The sequence below is a fragment of the Nicotiana tabacum genome, chromosome 23 (genome assembly GCF_000715075.1).
Source record: "Nicotiana tabacum cultivar K326 chromosome 23, ASM71507v2, whole genome shotgun sequence".
In the NCBI taxonomy this organism is placed as follows: Eukaryota; Viridiplantae; Streptophyta; class Magnoliopsida; order Solanales; family Solanaceae; genus Nicotiana; species Nicotiana tabacum.
In genome coordinates this window covers 44,658,484-44,670,111 of record NC_134102.1, presented here as the reverse complement: position 1 = coordinate 44,670,111, position 11,628 = coordinate 44,658,484, and positions in this window count along the sequence as shown.

The window sequence follows — 11,628 nt, the reverse complement described above, 5'->3', positions numbered from 1 at the left end:
CTATTATTTGCTCTCTTTTACTTAGGTTTTGGGCCAAAAATGCATGAAGGTATTCCCGGAAACTAACTTAATGTGCTTGCTTGCAGGGTTTTGTTCGAAATGAGCCAAAGAAGCCATAACCAACTCATAAAGGAGTCAAACTTGAACAAAAACCAAGTCTGGACCAATACTGTGGAACGCGGACCGCGATAGAAAAGGGCGGCCATGAAATTATCATCTCTGAGGCGGCCATTATTCCATGGACCGCGAAATAGAGATTCAGAGAGGCTGTTTTGAGCACTAAAATTGAGCACTGAGAGCGGCAGAAAGACACGACTGCGAAGTGACTGGCGCGGTCACGGTTGGAATTTTGCGGACAGCATTTGTCGACGTTCAGAGACTTTGCAAGATGGGCATAAATGAAGAAGGCGGTCCACGTCCAAATTACGTGTCCGCGAAGGAATCTCACGCGGACACGATGAATATTACGCGATCTGTGAAATGAAGATCTACCCAGGCCCAAATATGAAGAAACGCGGACCACGGTCACTATTATGCGGTCGCGAAAGCCCAAGCGCGGACTCAGTCAGAATTATGCATCCGCGAAACCTCCGCAGGGGCATTTTTTTCCGGAATTTTCAGCCTAGTATAAATAGATCCTTTTATCAATTTTAGGTTAAATTTTTTTTAGCAGAGCATGTGAACGACTGGGTTTTCCCTTTTTGGGCAATTTTAGAGTAGATTTACCTTCAAACTTTAGATTTTCATCTTGTACTTTAATATTATGGCTTATATTTCATCTTTATCTTTGATTTCTGCTGTTATTATAAGTAGCTAGACCCCATAGCTAGGGTTGTGACCCAACCCTAGTGTGGGTATTTAATGGGCTTAATTGTTTATGGGTTAGTGATATTTAGCCTAGTTCATGCTAAAATTGTAGAATTAGTGGTTGCAAACACTGACTCATGCCTTTATGACTTAGGCTCTTCTTGAGAAAGAGGGACTAAGTCTAGGAAAATTAGGCTAACAAGGAATTGGGGTGAACTCAAGAGATTGATAGCTTCAATTAAAGGGTTAAACCTAGAGATAGTAATACCCGACTTGAGCCAATTTCACTTGTATTGTATGAACACCCATTTGGGCTTGAGAAAGCCAAATTGAGCAAAGTTACTCAAACTACCGAGAGGTATAGAGTGAGCACTTATGTGTGATGGTTATATCACGACCCCAATCATAACAAACTTGTCCTAGATTCTTGATATACCTATTAGATACTCACCAAGGCGGAAGTCAATTCCCTAGTGCCTTTTAACACTTGAAAACGTTCACAAACAATATTGTACTTATCTTACACTTAGCATACAATAGTATAAAATTAGATTAGAATTAGTTGCAACAATGTTTGGAAGTGCAATTAGGAACAACACGCACATCTAGATTAGTTAGATACCTAACTCCAAGCCAAATTACTTCCCTTTGGAAATCGATCCCGACCTCGTTGGGTAAAACTGCATCGACCATCCTCGCTACTCTATAGTGGTGTAGGTTTGGCCTCGATCAGAACTTACGACCTTAATGGTAATGTTAATCATGTCGCTTGAGTGTAAATATAGTCGTGTGCATGATAGTATTATATGTGAATCCCTATGGACGGTTTATGAAACACATAGGTGTATAATATGAATGAACCCTATGGACGGTCTATGAAACGCATAAGTGTATAATATGAATGAACCCTATGGACGGTCTATGAAATGCATAGGTGTATATTATAATATGTGAACCCTATGGACGGTCTATGAAACACATAGGTGTATAATATAATATGTGAACACTATGGACGGTCTTTGAAACACATAGGTGTATAATATAATATGTGAACACTATAGACGGTCTATGAAACACATAGAAAGAGAGGGCTATGGACGGTCCGGTGAGACGCATAGGCAACATGAACAATATGTGCCACTTCCATTGCCCTTGTTTGTACATGTTGGTACTTTTACATTATATTTTGTATCCCACGCATAATTCATAGGGCACGCTCTATCCCAAAAGAAGTTCAGATTGATGTAAGTATAATAAGACTTGACATGTGATGCTATGGGTTGTTTCGTAGTGTCTTGACATAATTTATTTGCCTCTTATTTGAGTTACCATATTTCTATATGTTATTCTGTCTGCCTTACATATGAATACTATTCCACATGTACTCACATCCCTTTTTCCGGGGGCGCTGCATCTTTTAATGGATGCAAGTGGTTCCATAGCAGGCGGCATCGATCATTGATAGCAGTACATCCTCCTCTCAGCTGACTTGGTGAGCCCCACTTCATATCGGGGTCATGTATCTTTTATTTCTCATGTATTGTGTTTTGAGGTATAGCCAGGGTCTTGTTGCCGGCACTTTCCTAGTCCTCTTTTGTACATGTTAGAGGCTCCGTAGACATGATGTGGGTTGTATGTTGGTACTAGGAAGGTCAAACTAAAGATGTTATAATTTTATCACATGTACTTCTAAACTATGGATGTGTAATGTAATATTTTGGGGACTTATAAATGAAGTAACTAATAGTAATGAATTGGTATTGTATACATGATCTCCATATTGTCTAATTAATGAAAATATATCTTCTCATCATTTATGGGTGAGTTTGGGTAGAAGAAAATCTAGCAGGCTTGCTCGACAGGGTTATCCCGGTTGAGCGTCGGTCGTGCTAGTGTTGATAGGGGCCAGAACTCGTTCACTAATCTATGGATAAAGTCAAGATCATCATGGAATTGTTGTGATAAAATAATATTAGGAGTTTACTTTCTATGAGTTATGTCCAAACTTGTACAGTTTATGCAAATGCTCCATTTTGATAATATAATACCTAGGATGTCACGATTGGTATTGTTTTCATGTCTATGGTGCAATGCGGTGTTATCTATTTGTTGTTAGGATCGATTTCTGGGATTCTATGGTAGGTGGATAGGCCTAATTACAGGGGAGACTCTGGCGAAATGTTTGGAAATTTAGGAAGTTAGACAAACTTTGGAACTACTAGTGTGTGAAGTCACAATTGAGTGACATTGGATGCTAATGGTGGATTCTAACCCTTATTCGAGGATGAATGATCCTAAGTAGGGGAGAATGTAAGGCCCTATAAAATTTTGACAAGGGATTCAAGTTTTGTGGTGCCGAGGTAGGGTAATGTGTACGGACCGCGGTACCAACGTTTTGGGGTGTATAGTACGTTTGGGAGTTGAAGAAATAATTTTGCAGAACATGGCATTTATGCGGTCAATTATGCAACCGCAGATTTGCCGCAGAGTGAAGCAGAGAAATGAGCCAATTTTGGAGGTTGTTTTGCGGTCAGTTATGTGATCGCATAAGCGTTTCGCGGGCCGCACATCCGTCGCATAACCAGCATGAGAAATTTCGAAAGGAGATTCTGCGGTCCATTATGCGACCGCCAAATTGATCTACAGACCGCAAACCTATCGCAGACCTGCACAGAAGTGCCCAGTTTCGGAAGGCCATTATGCGGACAACAGAAGTGTTATGCGGTCGCATATGCGACCGCAGATCTGCATCGGGGCTTCATTTTTCTAATTTTATAACCCGATCCCATTTCATTTTATCTAGCCATAGGGGTCATTTTTATCTGATATTTTAGAGAGAGGGGAGAGCTATTCTAGAGAGAGAAGGAGGCCCCAAGTTTTTTTTCATCAAGATCTTTGCTCAAGCCTTGGAATTTCATCAAAAGGAACTTGCTAGGGTTTCTAAAAGGTAATAATTTCTTCCCCCAATTCTCCAATTTCAAATTTGGGTTGTTTTTGGGTGAGGATAGTAGATTTATCACATGCATGAGCTAATAGGGATTGTGGGGAGGTTGTTGAGCAATCTTGGATAGTTTTATTGTTGAATTGGTTGAGGGAAAGGTTGGGCCATCATTGTAGCAGCTCTTGCCATACCAATTCCTCTAATCATACTTGTAATTTTCTCCCCTTATATAAATTGACATCATTAGGAATGTCGAGACGTAATTGTCACACCACGTAAATCTCTTTCGAGGTATGTTGGCTAAACTCCCTCAGATGAGCCAAATTTCATGATGTCCTCGTATGTTTCAAGCGTGGTTGGCCCAAATTCTTATTTTCTCATGATTCGGGTCATTCCTAAAATATTCAGTTATTCGAAATAAGCATTTTGTCGGAAATTGTATGCTCATAATGTGATTCAATTGCTCCTATCACATTATGCTCTCCCTTGGAAATGTGTTCAAGTGTGGTTTATGTATCAAAATATTATGACTTCAATTCATGTTTCAATGAATGTTACTATGCTTAAATTTGGAAAGGAAACTCAATGCTCTTATTATCGATAACGTATGATGCTGCTTGAAAGTGAAAGAAGCGAGTATGAGATGTAGAAATGTGGCCATTGTGCCAAGAATGAGAATTACATGTGTGTCTAATAGTGTCAATGAAATGAAAGAATGTGTGAAAAATTATGAAATGAGTTTTGACTCCTTTATATAATAATGTTATTAATGTCCTATGTTTGTACTTGGATTTTCTCTCCGCACTTGATATTACTTCGTTATCTTTATCTTGATGATGAGAATCTTGAGGCATTGTATGTTCCAATGGTTTCAATTATAGTTTGTATGCTTCTAAAATAATAAATGTAAATGACTTCGATGTTAAGTCACCAAGAATCATGAACTTAGCTGGTGACCTTAAGATGACAAGGAGGTATATAATGATGTGGAAAAGAGACGTCCTATGCTAAATGATGATGAACCTTACAAAAAGAAATTGGGTCCATGGACTATTGAAATCTATTTATTGATTTGCCATGCATGTGTTAGTGTTATAAGATGTGTTTCTCCATGATGAGTATGAACATGAAGTATTCCAATGATATGGGAACATACGGCCTTAATGGTAATGTTAATCACGTCACTTGAGTGTATATATAGTCGTGTGCATGATAGTATAATATATGAACCCTATTGACGGTCTATGAAACACATAGGTGTATAATATGAATGAATTCCTATGGACGGTATATGAAACGCATAGGTGTATAATATGAATGAACCCTATGGATGGTCTATGAAACACATAAGTGTATAATATGAATGAACCCTATGGACGGTGTATGAAACGCATAGGTGTATAATATAATATGTGAACCCTATAGACGATCTATGAAATGCATAGCTGTATAATATAATATGTGAACACTATGGAAAGTCTATGAAACACATAAGTGCATAGTAAGAGAGGGCTATGGACGGTCCGGTGAGACGCATATGCAACACGAACAATAGGTGCCACTTCCATTGCCCTTGTTTGTACATGTTGGTACTTTTACATTATATTTTGTATCCACACATAGTTCATAGGGCAAGCTTGAACCCAAAAGAAGTTTAGATCGGTGTAAGTATAATAAGACTTGACATGTGATGCTATGGGTCATTTCGTAGTTTCTTAACATAATTTATTTGCCTCTTATTTGAGTTACCGTATTTCCATATGTTGTTCTGTCTGCCTTACATATGAGTGCTATTCCACATGTACTCACGCCCCTTTTGCCGGGGGTGCTGCATCTTTTAATGGATGTAGGTGGTTCCATAGCAAGCGGCATCGATCAGTGATAGCAGTACATCCTCCTCTCAGCTGAATTGGTGAGCCCCACTTCATATCGGGGTCATGTATCTTTTGTTTCTCATGTATTGTGTTTTGAGGTATAGCCGTGGCCTTGTTGCCGGCACCATCCTAGTACTCTTTTGTATCCGTTAGAGGCTCCGTAGACATAGTGTGGGTTGTATGTTGGTATTGAGAAGGTCAAACTAAAGATGTTGTAATTGTATCACATGTTCAACTTCTAAACTATGGATGTGTAATGTAATATTTTGGGGACTTATAAATGAAGTAACTAATAGTAGTGAATTGGTGTTGTATACATGATCTCCTTATTGTCTAATTAATGAAAATATATCTTCTCGTTATTCATGGGTGAGTTTGGGTAGAAGAAAACCTAGCAGGCTTGCTCGGCAGGGTTATCCCGGTTGAGCGCCGGTCACGCTCCCCGTGGTCTGGGCATGACAAACTTGGTAGCTAAGGGGCTTCGTGCTTTTAATATGTGCCACTATGTGAGTCTTTGTATTATTTGTAAAGATTTACGTTTTGTTGTTGATATAAAAAAATTTATACACTATAAGGACGCTGCATTTTAAATTTTTAGTTTTATCGCAAGTTTAGAAAAGTTACAAGATTTAACACGACAAATGAAGTTGAACCCAGTATCGAATTATTAGCATAAAAAAATTTGTTTATTGCGATTTTAAATAATTCCTGGATCTCAGTGAAATTATTAATGTTCGAGCTTAATTATGACAAAATTATGTATAAGAGACTAATATTTTAGCCCTCGTTGGGGTACATAAGCCGTGTTAGTTCGGGTTTTATCAGAATTAAATCAACTATATCGGTTTGGATTGGTACGATTTTGTCAGTTTTTTTCGAGGTTTTCGGATTTTTTCGTTACATGAATATTATTTCAATCTTACTTTATTAAAGTTATAGATAAAATTTTGATAAGTGAATATATGGTTAGTAAAAATTAAAAAAAACTGAAAACATGATCTATTAAAATATTCTTTTGGGAGCATTTTTTAGTAATACATGATAGTTATTTTCTTAGTCGTCTAACAATAATTATTCGTTGATATATGCTTTTAAGATTAACCGAATTTAATAATTAAACACAAAAATCAATATGAAACCTAAATAATTATATATTCTATTTAATTCTATAATTACTGATAAAATATCGTTTCAAATTCGAAAAAGATATAAGAGTTTAATAGTTCTTGACATATGACTATGGAAAAATAAAGAGATTGACGCATTCAATAACACTTGATAAGATAGTAATTATACAAACTAATATTTAAAGTGAATAACAGTAGATGCACTGCATAATTCTATAAAATATCACACACACACACACACACACACACACACACACACACACACACACACACACACACACACACACACACACACACACACACACACACACACACACACACACACACACACACACACACACACACACACATATATATATATATATATATATATATATATATATATATATATATATATATATATATATATATATATATATATATATATATATATGTGTGTGTGTGTGTGTGTGTGTGTGTGTGTGTGTGTGTGTGTGTGTGTGTGTGTGTGTGTGTGTGTGTGTGTGTGTGTGTATAACGACCTGGCCGGTCATTTTAAGCTCTAGCATTTTGATTGGCGGTTTGAGACTTTGAGTAACTTCACATGATTCATTATGACTTGCATGTATGGTTGAGTTTGATTTTCGAGAGGTTGTAGTTGATAAGAATAATTCTCAATTTGGAAGCTTTAAGTTAGAAGAGTTGACCGAGGTTTGACTTTTGAGTAAACGTCCTTGGAATCAGAATTTGAAGGTTTCAATTGATTCGTATGGTGATTTTGGACTTGGATGTATGTTCGAATTTAGGTTTAAAGGTTCCTAGAAGATTTTGGCCTTTTTTCTCGAAAGTTGGCAAGTATAAGAGTTGGAGAGTTCATAAGTTTGCCCGGGAGTTGACTTTGGCTTTATCAGGCTTTGCTTGGTGTTCTAAAACTTTGGGTATGTTCATTTGATTGATTGAGACTTGTGTACAAAGTTTGTTTGTGATCCGGTAGGGCTAAGTGTGATACAGACGTGTTTTGCGAAGTTTGAAGGTTTGAAAGCTGAGAGAATGATTTGATCTTTGATTCTTAACTTGGATGTTATTTTTGGTGTTTTTAACCTTTAGATAAGTTTGATTTGGGTATACGGACTTGTTGGCATGTTTGGACGAAGTCCCGAGGGGCTCGAGTGAGTTTTGTGGTAGTTTTGGATAATTGTGAACCACTTTGAGGTTGCTGATTTTCTAGTGTTCAGGCATGCATCGCGATCGCGGGGGTGAAGACATGATCGTGAAGTGTTGATGTTGAGCCGTTGTGTTTGTTCATCGTAGGCACGATGAGGTGCACGCGATCGCGTAGTAGGATTTTGAGGCGGCTGGATTTTGGTCTTCGCGTTCGCTTCAATGGGACAACATTTGCGTAGAGGAAGAGGCCGGCTGGAGGTTTGTTTTCCGCATTCGCAATGTGTGAACGTGTTCGTGTTGGAGGCAGAGCTGGAGAGCTTCGCGTTCGCAAAGAGGGAGTCACGATCGCGGAGGCTTATTTCTTGGCAGCGACTGTTTGTGCTTCGCGATCATGATGTGTTTGACCGCGATCACATAGGCTTTACCTGGGGCAGACTATAAGTATTATATTTTGGGACTTTTGCCCATTATGTCATATTTTGAGCCCTAGACTTCAAGAGAAAAAGTATTTGAAGAGCTATTTCACTACTACATTGGAGGTAAGCAGTATTTACTTAGATTTGACTTTATATCTTAATTCTCCGTGGATTTCTACACCTAAAACTTAGAAGTTAAAAGTAAAATTTGGGATTTTTATCTACAACTTTAGATGAAGTATTTTGGAGATTTCAGGTTCGATTTGGACCTGGTTTTGGAATCTAATCACATATTTGGAATCGTGAAGTTATGGGTAGCCGGGATCTACCCCTTGACTTGGGTTATGACCGTGTGAGCCCGAGTTGACTTTTGAGAATTTGTTTAAAGTTCGAAGCTTTATTGTTTGGAGTTGTTTCTTATGACTTTATTTGATGTTATTGAGTTGTATTTGACTAGATTTGAGTCATTTGGTATTGGATTTGTACGAAAAGGTGATTTGTTGTTGATTAAAGCTTGTCAGATGGAGGTAAGTCTCTTATCTATCCTTGTTTATTATAGCATGTGAGTTGTCCATACAGCACGTGAGTTGTCCGTGCAGCAAGTGAGTTGTCCGTGTAGATTATAGTACTTGGGCTGAAGGAGCCCCTCCGGAGTCTATACACACCCCCAGTGAGCACAGGTACCTACTGAGTGCGAGTGCCGAGTGCCGAGTGTTGATTGACTGGGAGGCATGAGTGATTGTGAGGTATGCCCGAGTGGCAAGAGTGATGGTGAGGTATGCCTGAGTGGCATGAGTGACTGTGAGGTTTGCCCGAGGGGCTATATATGAGTGATATTGTGCCCGAGGGTCTGTTTATGATCTCATCATTTTTGCTCACCTTTGCATTTTTCCTCTGTTTGAAAACTGTTGAAAAATATCTTTAAATGATTTTTACTGGAACTGGGTTTAAACGAGATATTTTGATTCAAACCCTGATTTTAAAAGCATGTGGTATTTTACTGAGATTTCCTGATATGAATGTTATATGCTTTATTGCTCGTCACTACTGCTCAGTCTTTATTTATTATTGTTACTTACTAAATTGGCATACTTACGTTACTCCCTGCACCTTGTGTGCAGATCCAGGTGTAGCTAGACACGGTAGCGGTTGTTGATTATTTTGGTTACAAATTTTCTCGGGGATAGCAAGGTAGCTGCTTGGCGACCGTAGCCGCTGCTCTTCTCCCTCTTATCTTCCTCTAATTGTATTTAGCTATTTCCAGGCTGAGTTAGCCTTGATATTGTTAGACAGATTGTAGTAGATGCTCATGACTAGTGACACCCCGATGTCGGGCTTTTCCTTCTGCACTTTTGTTTTGATTTGAACTCCTTTGCGAAGGTTTTTATGCTAAATAGCATTGAAATTATCTTTAAAATGAAAATATCGGTTTGTTTTGGAAATGAGTCGGCTTGCCTAGTTCCACGATAGGTGACATCACGATAGGGGTTTGTTTGGGTTGTGACAACTATTCACTTTCTTGGACCACCAACAACATCCAACAAAAGTCTTTGAGCGTCCTCATCCGAAACTTATGTTGGCTCCCCCTGATCATTTATTGGCTGACTCTAACAGAACTGCAATAAGGTACTTTTATAGCGGCCCTTCATTTAAAAGATAAAATTAGTAATTTGATAATATTATAAAACAAATTATAACTTTAGTAATTATGAAACTTACATAGGTAGTCTTTGCCCGGTCCTCAACCCACTTATCTTGATTCGAGTCGTCTTCTTTTCTCAACTTGCTTACAGACGTCTCTGTACCGATCCGCAAGACTCTTCTAGACTTGCTCATGACTTGTGAGACCTAAGTGAACCTACAACTCTGATACCAAAATGTCAAGACCCAAACCAGCGTAGGCATGAGCAAATAACTAAAATAATACAATTAAAGTATGGCGTGAGTCTAAGTCTACCCGGACCTAAGCAGGAATTCTAGCGTTCACATGGACACTCATTACCTCACACGTGCGTTGCTCCCATAACATGTAGCACATAACAAGTATAACACCTACATGGTAAATTTTCCCTCACAAGGTTAGACATGAGACTTACCTCGCTATAAAATTCGATAACCGGCTCCAACGCCTCTCTAACACCTTAAACCAATGCTAAAGGTTCTGAAACTAGTCAAAGAACGTGCAAACCAATAAAAATATACTCAAAGACTCATAATTTAATCAATTTGAAATAATTCCTATCGCCACACGAAAAGTCAAAAAATTCAACCCCCAAACTCACGTGCTCGGATTCCGAATATATTCAAAGATAAATATTACTCATAGCACCACGAACTCAAATATATAATTTGTTCCTAATTCCATATCCAGTTTCGTGGTCAAAATCCAAAAATACCATCTCTAAGTTTTCTTTCAAAATCCCACAATTTCCACCAATTTTCTTGTTAAAATCCAGATATAATCCATGTATTTAATTCACAATGCGTAGGAATCACTTACCTTATAATAGATGATGAAAATGGCTCTCCAAAATGAACCAAAATTGCCTCTAATGTGAGAAAAGAGATGAAAATGAGCCAAGTCCCGTTTGCAACCTTATATTCTTCCCAGATGACCTTCTTCGCGGTCGCGGAAACCTCCTCACGATCGCGAAGGCCAACCAGCCTCGCCCATGAAATCACACTATGCGAACGCGAGGGTGCTCTCGCGATCGCGAAGCTCAGCCTGCCCAAGCCTTCGCGAATGCGAAGGTCAAAACCTTTAGCCTCAGAAAATCCCTTACACGATCGTGACAAAGCCACGCGATAGTGAGGAACAACCTTCCATACCTAGGTTAGCTCCACTAACTCATCGCGTTCGCGACCATTTAAGGCCCCGTAAAATTTTTGCCAAGGAATTTAGGGTTTTGTGGTGCCGAGGTAGACTAATGTGTACTAAGGTTTTGTGGTGCCGGGGTAAACGTTTTGGGTTAAAGGATGCACTGAGGAGTTGGGGGAACATTTTGCAGAAGGAGGCAATTTTGCGGTAAGGTTCGCGACCGCAGAACCATTCCGCAGGCCGCATAACCATCGAAGAGTTGAGCTAAATAATTATTGAATTTTGAAGGTCGTTTTACGGTCCATTATGGGATCAGATATCCGTTTCGCGGTCCGCACTTCCATCATAGAGTTAGCATGAAGAATTTCGCGGACCGCAGATCTGCCATAGACTTGTCTAGACCAGCTCAATTTTTGGGATTGTTTTCGCGGTCTATTTTGCGGGCCGCATATTTGTTCTGCGGTCCACTCTACGACCGCAGAGTTGAGTTCGGAGGGTCCAT